At 42.5% G+C, this 18,425-nt stretch overlaps 1 protein-coding gene across 1 annotated transcript in view; it reads right to left on the bottom strand.

Annotated features, from left to right (window-relative positions):
• Positions 1-18,425, bottom strand: part of LNX1 (ligand of numb-protein X 1) — a 180,020-nt gene that overhangs the window by 112,261 nt on the left and 49,334 nt on the right. Inside the window, exon 2 of the mRNA XM_080660199.1 lies at positions 1,304-1,433. The gene's annotated coding sequence lies outside the window, so the exon portion shown is untranslated. The remainder of the gene's footprint in view (positions 1-1,303; positions 1,434-18,425) is intronic.

The raw sequence follows: 18,425 nt of genomic DNA, 5'->3' as shown, positions 1-18,425 counted from the left end.
ACCCAACACACAGGCTCAGGGGAAAAGAACAGACACAAAGGTCGGGAAGAACAATCCACGCCTCCAAGGAGTAAGAGTGAAATGGGCAACCAGCACAGGACGGATTCTCAGTGGCAAGAAGCAACTGAGACAAAAAAAGAAAACAAAACAAACTTCTCATCTTGTTTCAATTTATAGTTTTGAAGAACTGACATGCACTTTGAGTTTCTGGGTCGTTGAAGAGGAGCCTAATTCCTCACCGGTTATTCTTTTGCAAACTTATTTGCTAACTGAAATCTCAGAAAAATAACTAATGAATGAAATGCCTCCCTAGCAGGTGGACTTCTCTCCCAAGTTTCCGGCTCATCCCAGGAGGGAACTGTGTTGGGAGATGGTTGCTTTTCTTCTCTAACCACTGTCGAGTGCAGCCAGTGGACTGTTAAGAACAGAAGTAGTAACGGCTGTGTGCTCAGGACTAGGAAAACCAAAATGGATCCTAGAGGTAAAATTACTTGTAAAAAAGGCAGGTCCCCGCAGAACAATCTCCCCAGTATATTTGCTACTAAAAGAGAGAAAGAGAAAAAGTGGACGAGTGCCAGAAAATTAAATGTCAGACCTGAAGTTGCATTCTTGTAAGCAAGGAGGAACTAGTCTTTACTTTAACCGAAGTGAAGGGTCAACGGGCAGCCAGTCCTGAGGTGAATGTAAACAATTCCAACCAGATAGCAAAGTGGTTTTAAAAAGGGTGTTTAGCAAAGAACAAAGAAAACAGTAGACTTTTCAAAAGAGAAGTAGAGGAGTAGAGGGCGTCTGGGGAACAGAATTTACCTGTTTGAGAAAAAATTTCAGCGGGGGGGGGGGGGAGAGCAATTAAGGACGTTGAGCACGTTCGGGTTGAAATAGCCTCTGGTGTGATGAATGCAGAAAGTACGGCAAAAATAAAGCAAATACAGCCATTCTGAATTCAGCTGGCGCTGGCCTCCCAACCCCCATTAGACCGGCTGAATTGGTCTGTACCTTTGAGTTAAGTTTCAAAAGTCACTATTCCATTCCAGGGTTTTAAAAAAATCAGATCAACTTCCCAGACAAGCAGAGGCTGGATTAATGATTAAGAGAAGCAAAAAGGATTAAATATCTGGCCTGGGAGGACTTGTCTGTGCAACCAAAATGGCAAAGGCATCCCTCAGCGCTTCTCAATCTCAAAAGGGCTTCTCCCTCTGGGACAAACACCCGAGGCTTGTAGTTTTCATTCCAATTCCTCACTCGGATCCCTTGGGGCCTGGGGTTAAATGCCCAGAGAGACAAATGGAGGGTTTCAGCTCACCTTTGTAAGTGTCCTCCGGGCCTCTCAAAGCAGCAGCCCCGCAGCTCTCATGCTGTGCAGGTTAAGTCCAGCAGCTCCCGGGGCAGCCCAGCCCGAGCTGTGACCAGCCTGAGCCTCGGCGTACAGGTGCCTAGAGGGAGGAAGGAGGAGGGCATTGGTTGGTGGAGAGCAGGAAATGTGTGACATCACAGGGAGCCTCGACAGATAAAACATTGCTGGGACCTTAGCTATTGAGACAGTCAGTAGGTCCCGCCCACCTGTCATTTACCTGAATACCTGCAAGCAGGTAGGTGGCGTCTCTGTGTGGACAAATGAATCAGTTAGAGCAATTTGCTGCATGGAATGTACTTTCTTTCCTGAGCACAGCACCTGACCAGCCCCGTGGACAGATCTGAATTTAAACATCCCCTGATCCCCTCCTACCAATCTCTCCCCCATAGCTGCCTACAAAAGAGTTAAAAATGGAAGTTTAAACACCAAAATGAGGAGGTAATTTATCGGGCATTAAAAAGGAAGAGTGTGAAAATGGACTACTTGGGAAATAGCTGAGATTCACCCCCCAATGCCCTTTTGAATGGCATTCATTTGAACCCCCAAGTACTTCTCTTTTTAAACATAGTAACAAATTGGAGGTGACATTTCAAATTCATTAAAAAACAACGCTTAAACATGGCACTAGTCAGCAGTTTCAAACTTGAGTTTGCAAACACTTCTCCCAGCCCCCACCCTTCCAGCGTTTTAATTCCATATTCAGGAGTCTTGTCATCCCCACCTCAGCTCCGTGGCAGTTAAGAGTCACAGGGCTACAGTTCACTACAGGCCTGCAATTAGGAGCAATTTACATGATTCAGATTCGAATGATAGCACAGTAGTAAGGCAGCGTTGTCTGCTGGTTAGAGCCAGGAGGGAGGAGTCAGAACTATTTCTGTCTGGAGCTTGGAGTGTGACCCTGGGCCAGTCACGGTGTTGCTTCAGCTTTTCCAGCAGGGAAGGCGAGGAAGGTACCACCCAGCCGGCACCGCAGCTGCGAGCTATTACCCCGCCTGTTAAACCCTTTGGCATCTTCCAGAGGATTGTAAACAACTCCCATCGCTGGATTTAAACGTTGTGTATTCCCGTGGCCCCGTCCAGCATCTCTGGACAATTTGTTCAGTCTCTGGAATGTGTTACCTGGGGAAAGGGTGGGCGCTCCTTCCCCCGGGGAAGGCCTGCTTGCTCAGAGATATTTATCCGCCCCCCACCCCCCTTAAAGAAAAAAAGGTTGAATTTCCATTTTCCCCCTATTCTGTCTCCTTCTGTCCCTTTTCCCTCTCCCACTGATACTGGAAATGCGTTCATTCCACAGCTTCTAATATTGTACTACTTCAGAAGGTTTCAGACCAGTGGGTTGGTTGATTGGTGTTGTGGTTTGGAGGAGGGGTGGAGGGAGGGTGAATGGGAAGGGGGAGGGGAGAAGAGCAGCGAGGAGAGGGGAGGACGGAAGGTCTTGATTCGTTCCCTTGGCCTTGACATTGACTAGATGCGGGCAGTCATTCGATACCTTGTAAAACAACCAGGGAGCAAGGAGGGAAATTCTAGTCAAGGTCGCGGGGTGCGGGGCAGGCTCCGTACCTCACCTGCAGGAGAGCTGGCTCCTCTCCCAGCCATCTAGCCTCTGCAGACTGCGCAAGCTCCCTTCCCCACCTGGGAGCTGGGTGAGCTTTGCAGAGAGTCGGAAGCTTAAAATAAAAATCCCCCATTCATATCTTATCCAGTGGAAAGTTAGGTGGGGCTACTCCTTTATTTTTTAAAAACAATGACAGCAAAGATGAAGGCAGCAAAACCTTTTATATGCAGGTCTTTCAGGAAAAGGTACCATTCCTCCAGTTTGATACTGGATTAAGAAACATCAGCAAAACAAAGCCTCCTCCTTCTCTGGCAGGATTTCCCCAGGGACAGGAGGAGGGGCGGGGGAGTCTGCCAACCTGATGAATCATCTAGAAGATTACCCTCCAGCAGCCTGCGCCACAGCCTGCCTTCCCTGTGTGTCAGTCATGCCTCACTTCTTCCCAAGGGCCCCGGGTCCTACCTGAGAGAGGAGAATCACAGACAAGCTTTTTGTTTTGGGAAGCGGGGAGGGTTGGAGAGGAAAAGAATTTGTGGGAAGTGATAGTGCATAATGCTTCATCCAAGGGCCTCAGAGCTGTGGGGCTTCACTTCCTATATTCACATCCACACAGACATCTGCACATATGGCCTATGAATAAAATTTCAGAAAAAGAATTGAACAAGGAGTAGAGTTCACTCCCAGGTACTGTGTATAAAGAAGTGAAAAAAAAAACAACAACAAAACCCAAAAGTATTTCACATACTAGCTATCCCAAGTGAGATGGGTCTTGGTATTCCTGGATTTAGAATACTCTTTAAAGATTTAAAAAAATCAATAAGGGCTTCATTATTCTATTAGGGCTGTTGCATTCTTATGGAAATGAAATTTCTGAAGTATTGGTAAAAAGATATAAATAAAAATCCTAAAGAACTAACATTGAATAAGTGCTTAGCAGGTGTTTCTTACTGTTCTAAGCACTCTTCACAACAACCCTGTAGGTTAGGTACTATTACTAGTTGCATTTACAGCTGGGGAAACCAAGGCACAGAGAGGCTGACAATTTGCTTAATGACAGCACAACCAGCGCGTGGCAGGGCCAGAGCAGTTTCAGCCTCTGGAAAGAAAGGGAAGGAAGGCTCTGATGTCATGCTCCTTGGAACTTCCTGGACACTCTGAAGCTTCTTACCTATCCTCTGTTCAGAAGGAAGTGCCTTGAAGAAGTGGCCCTGGGGAGTGTAACTTCTGGGAAGAAATGTCTCCAATTGCAAATGAATTAGTAATCTGGTTTATACATTGAGTATATATGTATAGAACATATAGACATATGGATACACTTATATACATATTTATGAGAAAAAACACCAGGAAGTCCATCACCCCCAATGCATATTTGAAATCATCTTTTTGAGGCCTACCAAACCAACCCAGGAAGGGAGGGCCAACTTGAGGGGCCCCTCCAGAATGATCAGTTGTAATTCTCTGTGACATCTTTTATAGAACATGGAACTCGTACAACTGAATGACATGAGACAATGTAACCGTAAGTTCCAATATGAACCACTGCCAAGGTGGTTGGCAAATACTAAACACACACTACTCCATTCCCACCTCCCCTATCATTCTCACTGTTATTGCTAAAAGGGCACGGTGCCCTTGAGCTCAGAGGTAACCTCAAGATGTCAGTCCAAGCATAGTGCAATTTCTACCCTTAGTTTGACAGGAAGTGGGAGGGATGATCAGGAACGGAAAAGACTGGTATTGGCTGGTGCGATTAGAGAAGACTTCACAGAGCATGGAACATGAATGGGACGTGGGAGAATTTGGAGAGGTGGTGACAAGGGCAAACAGTCCAGGCAGGGCAGCACTATAGGTGGAGGCAGGGGTGATCATAGCCTTTATGTGTAAGGGAGGAAGCTGTGTGGTGTGGGGAGAGGGGAAAGACCAGACAATAAAGTGTTCATCCTGCTGGGGTGAAGAGGATCCATTGCATGCTAAATTTGGTTGGTAAGGTGGGACCAGATTATAAAGAGCCTCAAGGACTGACTGCCTTAGGTCTTTGTAGTACTGCTGGCTGCTTCTCTCATGATGATTAAACAGTTTTTAAAACATGCAAGAAACTCAGTATCTTGGGCATGGGGTGATTTATTAAGAGTGACAATGTTCTCAACGTCAAGCTAAAATTCCATGGTATGCCATTTCGGCTACCATACGAGCGTCGTTCTCTTTAGAAGCAAGCCTCCTTTGCAGTCGCTGTACCCTGTAAACTTTGTTTCTTGGAGAGACAGGTGGAATGCATTAGAAAGCTCTCTGAACTCAAGGTTGGGCCTGTCCTAGTTATCCAGCCAGCTCACTTAGGCTTTTTGATTAGTTTGAATTCTTTTATGTGTCTTGACAGGGAAATCTAAAGGGGGAAAGGAGGTCTGTTTTCAAAGCTCTTTCCTTCTAAATCACCACAATGAAGGTTGGCGTTCTCAAGGATTCGCCCTGGCAATGAACACATTGCTAAGCCCATGCCTCGTGATTCGTCAGAATTATTTTTTGGAAGCCCTGTTTGCTTTCCTCCTATGCCTTATTTGCAGAGTTGTCTAAGAAGACTGAATGCCACAACAAAAGTGAACATATGCCATATGCTTTTAATAAAAGGCATCTCTAGAAGTTCTTGGGCTGAAAGTATTTAACATTATGAGAATAGAATTACGGTATACATTCCATTATATTGGCCCCAGTTTCTCAGTGTTGTTATTTTTAAAACTATCTTAGCTCCAAATCTTTCATTGGCTAATTACAAGTATCTAAGATGATGCAAAGAAGCAGATCTCTGAAGGGCAATTATGGAAAATAGTAATAATCACAAATAGCAGCTGATGTGATAGATGCCATCTGGTTCTATGTATGGGGAAGAGATTGCATTTCTCCCACCAACTCACAGCCTGTGTTGCCTGGTGTGCAGGTGAGCTAGGGTGTATGGTTTAGGAGCAGATATCCCTCTGGTTTGTGTACTTTTGTGGGTAGAGGGAGTACCTCAGTTATGAGAGATGGCTCACAGTACGTGAAGGTTTACTACATGCATTTTGGGTCAGCACACTTTTCTATCATAGGAATAAAAAAGACTTCATTGTTGCTGTCTCTATCATTGTCTATATTCCACAACTGTAAATATATTTATGTTTCTATGACTCCATTCTTATACAAACCAGGTTGGTTAGTCAATATTTTGGTGATGGTTGTAGTTATTTTGGAGGTTGTCATATCTTTGTTTCTTTATTGGTATATATATCTCCATTATAATTGACCCAATACCATCCTCCTTGTTAACTTTGGCCCCATATTGAGGGCTTCCATGTCCTTCTAGATGACCCATCCAGCAACCTTCACCTCCTCAACTACAAGGACATTTACCTCTACTCCTCTTGAGCTGCCCATTCTCAGGGCCACCTCTTGGATCTTTTTATCATCCCCAAATTTTCCATTTCAAAAATATCTGAGAATACTACTCTCTACTGTATTCTCTCAACTATTTAGGTTTCTCACTCCCTTACTCAGACTTGGCCTTCTTTTCCGAATTGATTGTGATCCCTGGCTCCTGGACTCCTGGAGGTGGCCCAAGAATAGCCATTCTCTACTGTTGTCACTTCAGGCCTATCTGGCACAGACCCCACTTCTTTGCCAGCTTCCTAACTTCCTAATGACCTGGAAGAACCATGGCCTGGCCCTCTCTCTTTCTATAGGCACAACGACCAGTGTCACTAGGCCTGCTCTGCATTGCCAGCTGCACTTGCCACCCTCCTTGGCAATCCAGCCAGTGCCTCTTCCTTTCCTCTCGGCAGGCATCCCACCTTCAGTTCATTTGTGTCGCTCCTGCCTGCCTATCAAACCTCACTGACATCTCCTTATCCTTTCTATTGACACAATACCACCCCCAGCCTCCATGCCCTAGTAACACTGTGTTAAAGGGGAGCACTCCCCACACCCACACTTCCACAGAAAAGTGGTTTCCAAAGCAAGGTCTGACCATGCCCCACCCTTCACTCACTCTGCCCTAGGAGTCCCCAATGAAAAGTGGGAAAGAACCACTGGGCAAGCTCACATTTGCTCCTCCCTTTTCTGCCGTGAGAGTGAGCCAGCCTTTCCCTAAGCTGCTCCACTCTGAATCTTTGCTGGGCAGGCTTCTGTGTGAGAAGCTGCTGTGCCCAGATCTGCCCAGTCTGTGCCTTCAAGCTCTGCTTTTCCTTGTTTTAGGCCTTGTTCTCCAACTTAGCCATTGCCATTTAAAAGTGATATTTTGGCCTTCAGAATTATTCTTTTGAATTTTCTCAGACTATCTCAAACCCATGTGGGAAAGAGAGGAGCTGTTTATTGGAACCCCACCTTGAGTAACCCCCAGAACCTGACTATTTTTGGTTCCCATAACAACCAGGGTCTCTCCCTTCTGGCTCTTCCCCATGCAACACCATCCTAATGCTTATTATTTTCCTTTGCCTGGAATGGTGTTGTGCAATTCATCTATGTTCTCGTACAGAATCCTGGCAGAAAACCCCATGAGCAAACTCTACTTAACAAATGAAGAAACGGAGTCACTGACAGGTAAAGTAACTTGTCCAACATGACCTCAGGTCACAGCCAGACCTGAGACTCAGGCATTACTCCCTCAGCCTGGAAACTCCTACTCCCTATTCAGGGCTCAGCTCAAATGCCATCTCCTTCACAGAACCTTCCTGACTTCCCGAAACAGGCATCTGCGTCTGCTCTGTGCTCTCCACACGCACTACTTCACAGTTACTTTACTGATTGTATTTATTTATTTTTTCCTAGTGAGTCCAACATTTATTTTTTTTTTACTTTTTATTTTTTTTAATTAAGGTATTATATGTGTACATATCTTACCATTGCTCCCCCCACCCCACTCCCATACATGCCCTCACCCCCCAATGTTTTGCATCCGTTGGTTACTCTTATATGCATGCATATAAGTCCTTCAGTTGATCTCTTATTTCCCCCACCTCTCCCTAACCTTACCGCTGTAATTAGACACTCTGTTTGATGCTTTACTGCCTCTGTAACTATCTTTTTGTTCATCAGTTTATAATGTTTTTCATTATCCCCAAATGAGTGAGATCATGTGGTATTTTTCTTTCATTGACTGGCTTATTTCACTTAGCATAATGTTCTCTGATTCCATCCAGGTGCCTACAAATGGTAGTAATTCCTTCTTTTTTATGGCAGCATAGTATTCCATTGTGTAGATGTACCATAGTTTTCTGATCCAGTCATCTGCTGACGGGCACTTAGGCTGTTTCCAAATCTTAGCTATTGTAAATTGTGCTGCTATGAACATAGGGGTGCATATATCCTTTCTGATTGGTATTTCTAGTTTCTTGGGATATATTCCTAGGAGTGGGATTACTGGGTCAAATGGGAGTTCCATTTTCAGTTTTTTGAGGAAACTCCATACTGTTCTCCACAGTGGCTGCACCAGTCTGCATTCCCACCAGCAGTGCACGAGGGTTCCTTTTTCTCCGCATCCTCGCCAACACTTGTCGTTTGTTGATTTGTTGATGATAGCCATTCTGACAGGTGTGAGATGGTATCGCATTGTCATTTTGATTTGCATCTCTCGGATAATTAGTGACTTTGAGCATGTTTTCATGTGTCTCTTGGCCTTCCTTCTGTCTTCTTTCGAAAAGATTCTATTTAGGTCCGTTGCCCATTTTTTTATTGGATCATTTATCTTCCTTTTATTAAGTTGTATAAGCTGCCTGTAGATGTTGGAGATTAAACATTTATCAGTGATAACATTTGCAAATATGTTCTCCCATACAGTGGGGTTTCTTGTTGTTTTGTTGATGGTTTCTTTTGCTGTGCAAAAGCTTTTTATTTTGATGTAGTCCCATTTGTTTATTTTCTCCTTGGCTTCCATTGCCCTAGGGGCAGTATCAGTGAAAAAGTTCTTTTGGCATATGTCTGAGATTTTGCTGCCTGTGGATTCCTCTAGTATTTTTATGGTTTCCCGTCTTATATTTAAGTCCTGTATCCATTTTGAGTTTATTTTTGTGTATGGTGTAAGTTGGTGATCTAGTTTCATTTTTTTGCATGTATCTGTCCAATTTTCCCAACACCATTTATTGAAGAGACTGTCTTGACTCCATTGTATGATCATGCCTCCTTTGTCAAATATTAATTGCGCATATTGGTTTGGGTCGATATCTGGATTCTCTATTCTATTCCATTGATCTATATGTCTGTTCTTGTGCCAGTACCAGGCTGTTTTGAGGACAGTGGCTTTGTAATACAGCTTGAAATCTGGTATTGAGATCCCTCCTACTTTATTCTTCTTTTTCAGGATTGCTGTGGCTATTCGGGGTCTTTTTTTATTCCAGATGAATTTTTGGAGAGTTCTTTCTAGGTCTGTGAAATATGCCGTTGGTATTTTAATGGGGAGTGCATTGAATCTATAGATTGCTTTGGGTAGTATGGACATTTTAATGATGTTGATTCTACCAATCCATGAACATGGTATGTTCTTCCATCTGTTTACATCTTCCTCTATCTCTTTTTTCAGTGTCCTGTAGTTTTCCGCGTATAGGTCTTTTACCTCCTTGGTTAGGTTTATTCCTAAGTATCTTAATTTTTTTGGTGTGATGGAAAATGGGATTGCTTTTTTAGTCTCTCTTTCTGTAAGTTCACTGTTGGTGTATAGAAATGCCATAGATTTCTTGGCGTTAATTTTGTATCCTGCTACATTGCCGAATTCATTTATTAAGTCTGTTAGTTTTTTGATGGAGTCTTTCGGGTTTTTTATGTACAATATCATGTCATCTGCAAATAAGGACAGCTTTACTTCTTCTTTTCCAATTTGGATGCCTTTTATTTCTTCTTCTTGTCTAATTGCAGTGGCTAATACTGATTGTATTTAAAAAAAAAAAAAAAGACTGTCTCCTCTGCTGACAGCCAGGGAACATGGCTTTTCATAGATCCTCAGGACCTGGACCAATTTTCACAATAATACTACTATCTAGACATCCATAATTCATTCATTCATTCACTCGCTTAGTCTACAATTTTATTAAGCACCGTTAATATTCTAGTCAGTGTCAAAGGTGAGAAGAATCTGTTTTCAGACATTCATAGTCAATAGAGAGGCAGAGGTCAAGACCAAGGATTAAAGCACAGGGTGGAAATCACCATAATAAAGAAGTGATGTAGTGTAGTTGCATGAAGGAAGGAAGTGAGCTTGTACCTTCTCATTTAAAGGTTCCAATTTGTTAAAAAGTACTTGCTTGCCAGGCTGGCATGGTTCAGTGGTTGAGTGTGACCTATTAACTAGGAGGTCATGGTTCTATTTCCGGTCAGGGCACATGCCCAGGTTGCAGGCTCCATCGCCAGTGTGGGGTGTGCAGGAGGCAGCCAATCAATGATTCTCTCTCATCATTGATGTTTCTAGCTCTCTCTCCCTCTCCATTCCTCTCTCTGAAAAAAAGAAAAGGAAAAGAAAAAAAGTACTTGCTCAAGTTTGCCAGCTCGTAAATGATGGAGCCAACATTGGAGCATAGTTCCTGACTTTAGAGCCTATAATCTTCCCAGTGGCCCACACAGCCTCGTCTTGGTCCTCAGCCATGGGGGCCAGGCAGAGAAGGAGGCCCATGGGAACAAGGACCTAACCTGCTCTAGGTTATGTGCACGTCAGCCCAGAGAACCTGAGGTCTCTTACAGCTTTACAACCTTCACAGTGAGAGGTGGGTTCTCTGAGCAGACAGAAAGACTACTTTTCAGAGTTTTGTGCCTACACCAGGATTGGCTGGCACCTTGGCAGAACAACTTGCAAAAGACCTGTGCTCTCAGGTGACAGCAACATATGTATTTAGATGAATTGAAATTCCTTTAAATTGGAGTTGGCAACGTCAGTACACCTTTTTTTTTTTGTAAAGATCCTCACCTCAAACCTCATAAGCTTTTTAAGTGGTGTGTGCTCTAAATCCCATTTAATTTTATATTTTGTGTCTTCAGTCCTCAGTGAATAAGGATGAATTACCATTTTCCTCACAACAACCCTCCACATACTTGCTGTTTAGCAGAGTGTTGTGTCCAGGCCTAAGAGCACAACTTCTTCAAACTTTTCCTGAGAGAGGTGAAAATTTATAATAACTAATAACATAAAGTGACTCACAAAAAATGTCCCAATAAGGGATGGAGTGGAAAAGGCAAAAGCAAGAGAAGGATCATGTTGCTGGTCTCCTCGGGTGTGAGAAGCACAGAAGAAGCCAATTTTCTAGGTGGGGAACTTTCGCTCCCATCCAAGAAAGGGCAGGTCTTCAAAAACAGGGATACTGCCAAGAAGCCGTCCTTTAGTTTTCCTTAGTCAAAGAGAACTAAAGAAAGAGAATGTCATGAAAACCACTCACATTAATGGGGAGACAGCCCCTTGGTCAGATTCTGGCTAACGGAGTCTCAGCAAAAAAGAAGTTCATTAGCGCAGCCGGCATGGCTCAGTGGTTGAGCCAGAGAAGGTCATGGTTCAGTACCCGGATTCTGGGTCAGGGCACATACCTGAGTTGTGGGCTCGATCCCCACAGTGGGGAGTGTGCAGGAGGCAACCGATCAATGATTCTCTCTCATCATTGATATTTCTCTCTCTCTCTCTCTCTCTCTCTCTCTCTCTCTCTCCCTCCTTCTCCTTTCCTCTCTGAAATAAATTTAAAAATATCTATTTTTAAAAAAGAAAGTTCATTTCATTTTTCTCACATCATGAGCAGAGGAAGATGCTCCTTTTCAAGTTGGGCAATGAATCCGATTGGGTGCCTTCTTTTTTAGCCCTATTTAGAGGTGAATTCACCATGAGCGCCTGCCGCTAACCCATGATGAGGTGCCTAAGGTAAACAGGGTGGAATTCCTGGTGGTCATGAGGTCAGAGAGGTGGAGCAGTGGACGTGGGTCAGACGATGTGGGGGGAGGGCTTCTCCATGTCCAGGTCTGGTAACTCGGACCCCAGGAGCCGCCATCTCCTCCCAAGCTCAGCATGGAAGCTGTACTTCCAGTTCACGGTTTAGATGATCACAGCGGAATACATACTTTGCCCTCCTGCTACCCTTGGTGAATTATGAGATCATGGGGTTGCCATCCTCATGGCCTTCCCTGGAGTCCCCATCACTGAGTAGCTCCATTAATCCTGAGTTGGAGATGCTGATTTCAACGCAACCAAGGGCCCGGAGGACAGGTGAGACCGCAGGAACTCATGCCCCTGGGATAGGAGCAGGTCTGGGAAGAGGCCTGCATTTTATTTTCAATCTAGTCAGCTCAATTCAATGAACCTTTGTGAAGAGCTAAGAGCAATGTTATTACCGGTCTGAGGAACAGAGGCCCCAGATCTCCAGGTTCCCTGTTTGTCTTGTCTTAATATGGGGCTTTGTCAATATCAGTGCCAGCCATCAGCCCAGGGTGGCCGGGCTGGTTCTTCCAGTTCAGGTTGTACCCCTAAAGTGGCACAGTCCATGTGGCCAGAGGAGAGGCTGCCCTTCCGGTCCTCTCCCACTTTCTCTGAGTCGCCCCTGGAAGTGGACTGGAAGTGCAGTTTTGTCCAGTCCCGCCACAGGCATGCTCACACTGCCATGTTGGTGATTCTCACTAAAGTGTCTCCCCAGGGTAGCCAGTTCTTCTAAGTGATTGGGCTGCACCTGGGTTAACACTGTTCTTGTTACATCCACCTACCCATAAACCTGCAGCTGCAGCTATGGTGTGAGTTGGCAGCAAGCCAGCTGCACCACGCATGTTTCCTCTTCAGTGTCATGTGGCTGTGGGTTTGGGCAGAGGGGACAGCAGTTGTGTTAACTATGTCCCTTCCTCATCGCTGCTCCTAGGGGCTGCTGCACACAGGGGAGCCGTCGAAACCCACTCGTTCTTTGAACTTGAAGTTGGAAGATCTGTGAGGTTCCTGGTTTATCCTCAACCCATCTAAAGGTAGCATCTCTTTAGAATAAAGGAACCAGGAACCATGTGCCAGGGGTCACCATCAGGCCAGTCCCAAGTGCAAGTCCCCTCAAAGCGAACTCTCCAAACTGATTACCATTACTTCTCCCTGTCCCTCAACCTCCTCGTACAAATCTCCCCATTCTACAGAATCCATACTAGTATACCACCCGCCCTCTTTATTCCTGCTTAAATGGCTGTCTTCTGTTAGCACCATGGTTCACCCCTGGAATGATCACGTGAGATTTCATAAAAAAGCAAAAGTGGATTCTTATCAGGAAACCTTAGGATTCCACTGGTATGATGGAAAGAGGGACAGAGTGAGAAACAGAAATCAGGGTCTGTCAATGCACATGCCCAAAGTAATGACAATGACGTTACTCTCTGTAGTGACACAGGGATGGATCCAAATGTAACAAGTGAGCTTTGCTGTCTTCTTGACATCATCACTAGGAGTTAGTCTGGATCCTACCAGAAACAGATGCTGAGATGAGATTAAACATGCAAGGACTTTTATCAGAGAAAATACCTATGTGAGTGACAATGGGAAAGGAAGTGAGAAGGATTGGGAGAACCTGTGAAGAAGCTCAATAACGCCTTTGTTGAACAAATGCATGAGTGGATAAAAGTACAATTTGGAAAGGGAAAGAGACAAATCTGGGTACAAATGCAGAGTTGCTATGGGTTACAGGCAGGGTAACTATTCAGCTGGTGTCCATGCTGGGACTGTACCAGGTCTCTAGTCCTGACATCTGTTTTGACTGGTCAGGTCTATTCTGATTGGTTGATGCCTGTGCTGTAATGATCATTAAATATTTTAAAAATCACTCCCCATTACACAGATTGTCATAGTGCCTGGAATTTTTGATGATGGTTTCACAAATAGAAAACAACTTATTTCTGATGGTCACTGCACTGAAACATAGGGCCACCATTCATACTAACAGTTCTTACGGATCTCTGGTGGTGTGCAGGGAACAGGGGAGCCGACAAAACACACTTGTTCTGTGAATCTGATGGAGGGAGGTTTACCAAATTGATGGTTTGTCCTTTTGGAGCTGCTGCTGAGCTGCTGATTTTTGTTTTACCCTTCCTAGAAAAGAATTCATATCACTCATTTCCCATGGCTCCACTGAAAACACACTAACACCTAACGCTGGTGCACTCCTTATTTGTTCTCTCATCCCGAGCAGAGTACGTACTCCTTAAACTGGAGAACGAGAAAAAGCGAACTGGGGCCAAATAAAAGTGACCTTTTGCCAAAGTCCTTATACTCACAAAATGCTTGAGGTCAAAGTGATGTTTGGGAAGACTGCTGAAATGTCTATGTTTAAAAGCCAAGTGGACAAGAAGTGGAACTGGCAGAGGCCATGCGGATGTGGGAGTGTGGAGGCAGGGAGAAGCAGAGAAAGTGACCCAGGAACTCACAGAGGTCGTACTGAGGCCTCTGAATTCCCATGGGCAGGGATATGGGGTTTCAGGCCAAGTGTAACTAGATCTCCAAAGGGTGTGCAAGGGGGCATTCCTGATATCTGTAATATATCTGTAATGTTCTTAGGCTAGCTAGATTTGTTTGTTTGTTTCTTTTTGTTTCTTTATTTATTTTTGTTAATCCTCACCAGAGGATATTGATTTTTACACAGAGTGTAGGGAGGGAGGGAGGGAGAGAGGAGGAGAGGGAATAAGAGAGAGGAAAAAGAGAGAGAGAGAAACACTGATGTGAGACAAACACATCGTTTGTTGCCTCCTGCATGCACCCTAAACTAGGGCAGGATTAAACCTGCAACCCTGCCCTTGACTGGAACTCGAACCTGTGACCCTTTGGTGTGAGCCCGGCACTCTACACCACTGAACAACATGAGCCAGAGCTGGATTTGTTTATTTCTTGCAACCAAAAGTGAATTATAAACATCAGTCCAAAGTCAGAGACAGACTAATTTGTCTTTTATGTAATAAACTGGAAGGTAAATTCTCCAAGGTTAAGGATTTTTCCTCATGTCTGGGATGGAGCTGAACCTCTTGGGTGGGGATTGGCAGGTCACGGTCACTTCTTTCAAGGAAAGAATGGTAGCAATGCACCAAACTGGAAAAAGCTGATTCTATAGCGAAGGAGAGAATTCTAGGGGAAGTGACATGGTATATTATGCACATTTAAATTCCTTCCATATTAATGAAGTGGTTAATTTCCTGACATAGGGCACATGCTCTTTCAGAGTTCTCAACATTGTTTCTCCTCTCCTGCATGTTAATGGCTCCATCCATCCCATCAAACACACATTCTCACTAGAACCAAGGATTGTACTATCCCTGTGCTCACTTTTGGGGAAAAACCTCTTCAGTAAGCTCTTTCTAATGACCTGATTGGACAACAGCACCTGTTTCCTGTTCAGACGATCGAACACATTGGCCAATAGCACACAGGGCTCTCTCTTCTTTCCTCTGTGTCCAGGGCCTGTAGGAAAGAAGAGCTAAAAATACCTGCCATCTTTGTGTGCCAGGCAAAGGTGGAAATGAAATTAGGGCTGGACAGCAGAAAACTCAAGGGAATTCAGCCTGAAGATAGCCTACCTCAGGAATGATCAAACTTGTGAAAACTAGGGAAAAAGGAAGTGCAAAAAACTAAAGTCAAACTCAATAATAACCAAATTATGGAGAAAAAGGAGAATTAAGGATATTCACCATCATACCAAGTGAGGAAAATGGCACTCCCCTGCCCACCTCCATCAAAACTGTGCATCTCAACTGGTTTAACAATGACATCCCTATAGCCAAATCCATGACGACTCTCAGTTCTAATCTACTGCTTTCCCCTTAGCACCGGACTCAGCTCAGCCACACTGGGCTGCCTTACTTTTTCTTGCACACACACCAGGCATTACCCTCCACCAGTATAATTTGGTATTGCCTGTTCCTTTTGCCTGGAATACTTTTTCCTCCAGATGTCCCACATGGCCAGCTCCCTCCCTCCTTTAATCTTAATTCAAATGTCATCTTCCCAATGGGGCCTATCAAGACCACCCTATTTACAATCTCAACCTCCCAATCCAACACATCTCACCATACTACCACCCCCCGCCCCCCTGACGGCATTTAGCACTTCTAACATACTATTAATTGCTTACTTGTTATGTGCATTATTGATTGTCTCCTCCTATAGAATTTTTGAGGTTAGGATCTTATTTTATACACTAATGCTGAAAATAGAGTATCGGACAGAGTAGGTACTCAATCAATATTTGCTGAATATATAAATAGCAGGGACTTTCAAACACAAAATTCACCTAAATGCCAACGTCATGAAATAAAAGAGGGAAAAGAGACAGATGTAAAATTAAAAACGTCTGAAGGGAAATGTTAAGATTGCCAAAGATGGAATTTAAGTTTAAAATGATTAAACAGGGTAAGAAAAAGAACATTCTGTCATAATAGACACTTTTTATAATTTTCCAAAATTAATAAAAGACATCTAACTACAGATCACATTCTTGGTTCTCAAACTTTCTGCGTGACAGAATACCAGATAGAATAAATTCCTAACCTCTTCATCCCACAAAAAATAATATTATTCTTAGACACATCATCTTTAAAATATCAAAAAAACAAAAAAGAAAATTATGAAGGAAGACAGATGAAGAAGGCACATTATGATCAGAGGAACAACAGCAGATGACAGCAGACTTCTCATAAGAAAGATATAATAGCCAAACAACTATGGAGGAAACATCTTTAAATTACTAAAAGGTATTAAAACCATCCACCCAGAATTCTTAAACCCAGAGAAAAGTTCTCTTAAATATAAAGGGAATTAACACTTTTTTAGATTAAAAAACAAAAAAAAAAAAGACTGAGAGCATTTATTGACCAACAGACCTGGACAACAAGAAATCTCAAAGGAAATTTCTTCAGGCAGAAGGAGTCTGATATGAGACAGAAACTTGGATCTACAAAAAATAACGAAGAGCTCTGGAAATGGCAAAAAATGAATGGCCTGTTGCACTCAGTACACTTAACACCATTTTGGGAACATGCCTGTAATCCAATCTGATTACACAGGCCACCTTGTCCTCCCTGAACTGCTCTGAAGGAAGCTAGCATTCTACAGTATAACAAGAATGGTTATTTTATACTACTAACCTGGTGTAGAAAGCAAGTTAGTGAAGGAAGAATGAGGTTGGGACCAAGTTTATTAAGGGCAAAGAACTTTTAATTTTGTGTGGTCATGTGTAAAAAATAAGCAATGAAGGTAAGAGAAAATTCAAGGAAGCAAGATGAGCATTGAAAATCTAAAGAAAAGGAAAGCCAAGGAAGTACTTACATTTCAAATGTTATCACTTTAATAGCTTAAGATGTAATTAAAAATCATACCAGAATAATGTTTTTTAACCCACAAGCCAGCCTCAAAAAATACCAAAAAAAATGTATATTAATCCAATATATCTCTTGTGGACCATATTGGACAATTCTGTAGAAAGACAGAAATCAGGACAGATGAAGTGACTAATTTTTTTCAAACTGATATAACAATTAATTACATAGCAATTTAGATATGCTATGCTATTTCTATTCTAAATACTTTTATGAGTATTAAATAGTTTAATATCTCCCATGGTAAGTCAAAATTTGAAGGCAGACATGTTTCCTCTGAAGTCTTTTGCTTTTTAACTTTTGTGGCATGAAGCTCCCAACACAATAATGAACAAAACACCCTACGTTCCGTGATAATAAAGACTTTATTATTTTGTTTAATGAGTCTACAGAATATTTATGGAGACCTGATATCATACTACTGGCTGCAAAGAAAACTTCAGCAAAATTCAAAGGGTAAGATTTTATAGGTTATATGATTTGATCCTAATTTAATAAACTAAAAAGAATTATTAAAAGATGACCTCAAAAGTGACTACTTAAAAAACTAAGCAATACTTAGAGAAAAATATTTGGCTCAAAGAAGAAATCAAAAGGGAAATTAATGACCATCCTCGAAGGCTATGGAAAGGAGAACTTTCTATAATGTATTCTATGACTGTGAAAATTGTCAGAAAAATTTTACAGCTAAAAATGCCTTCCTTGTGAGAAGATGATGAGAAACTAAATCCACTACCTAATAAAAATTATATCAAAAAGAAACAATAGTGATTAGTAAGAGGTAATTTTAAAAGCCGTAAATTAATAAAGTAGAAAGAAAAACAAGTAGTAAAAATATATAAGTAAACTTAACATCTGTATTATATTAAAAAATCTATACATTTGATAAACACGTTTGATTTTTAAAAAGGAGAAAACAATTATAAAAGTTTAGGAAACAGAAATAACAGACATTAAAATGACTAAAGGTATTAAAAGAGATATAATATGATAATCATTATGGCAACAAATTTGAAAACTGGAAAAAAATATTGATAAAGAGGAAGAAAATGATCTGCTTCTTAAGATTATATAATTGTAAACCTAGAAAACCTAAAGCAATTTAGTAAAAATCTCTAAGATTTAGAAAAAAATCTCCTAGGATTGGTACAGTAAATGGATTAAAAAAATATGCAAAAAAAGCAAAAAAATCATTAGCTTTTTTTTTTC

This window comes from Plecotus auritus, assembly GCF_963455305.1.
Source record: "Plecotus auritus genome assembly, chromosome: 1".
NCBI classification, from domain to species: Eukaryota; Metazoa; Chordata; class Mammalia; order Chiroptera; family Vespertilionidae; genus Plecotus; species Plecotus auritus.
The sequence above is the reverse complement of the archived record's forward strand: the minus strand, read 5'-3'. Positions and strand labels throughout refer to the sequence as shown.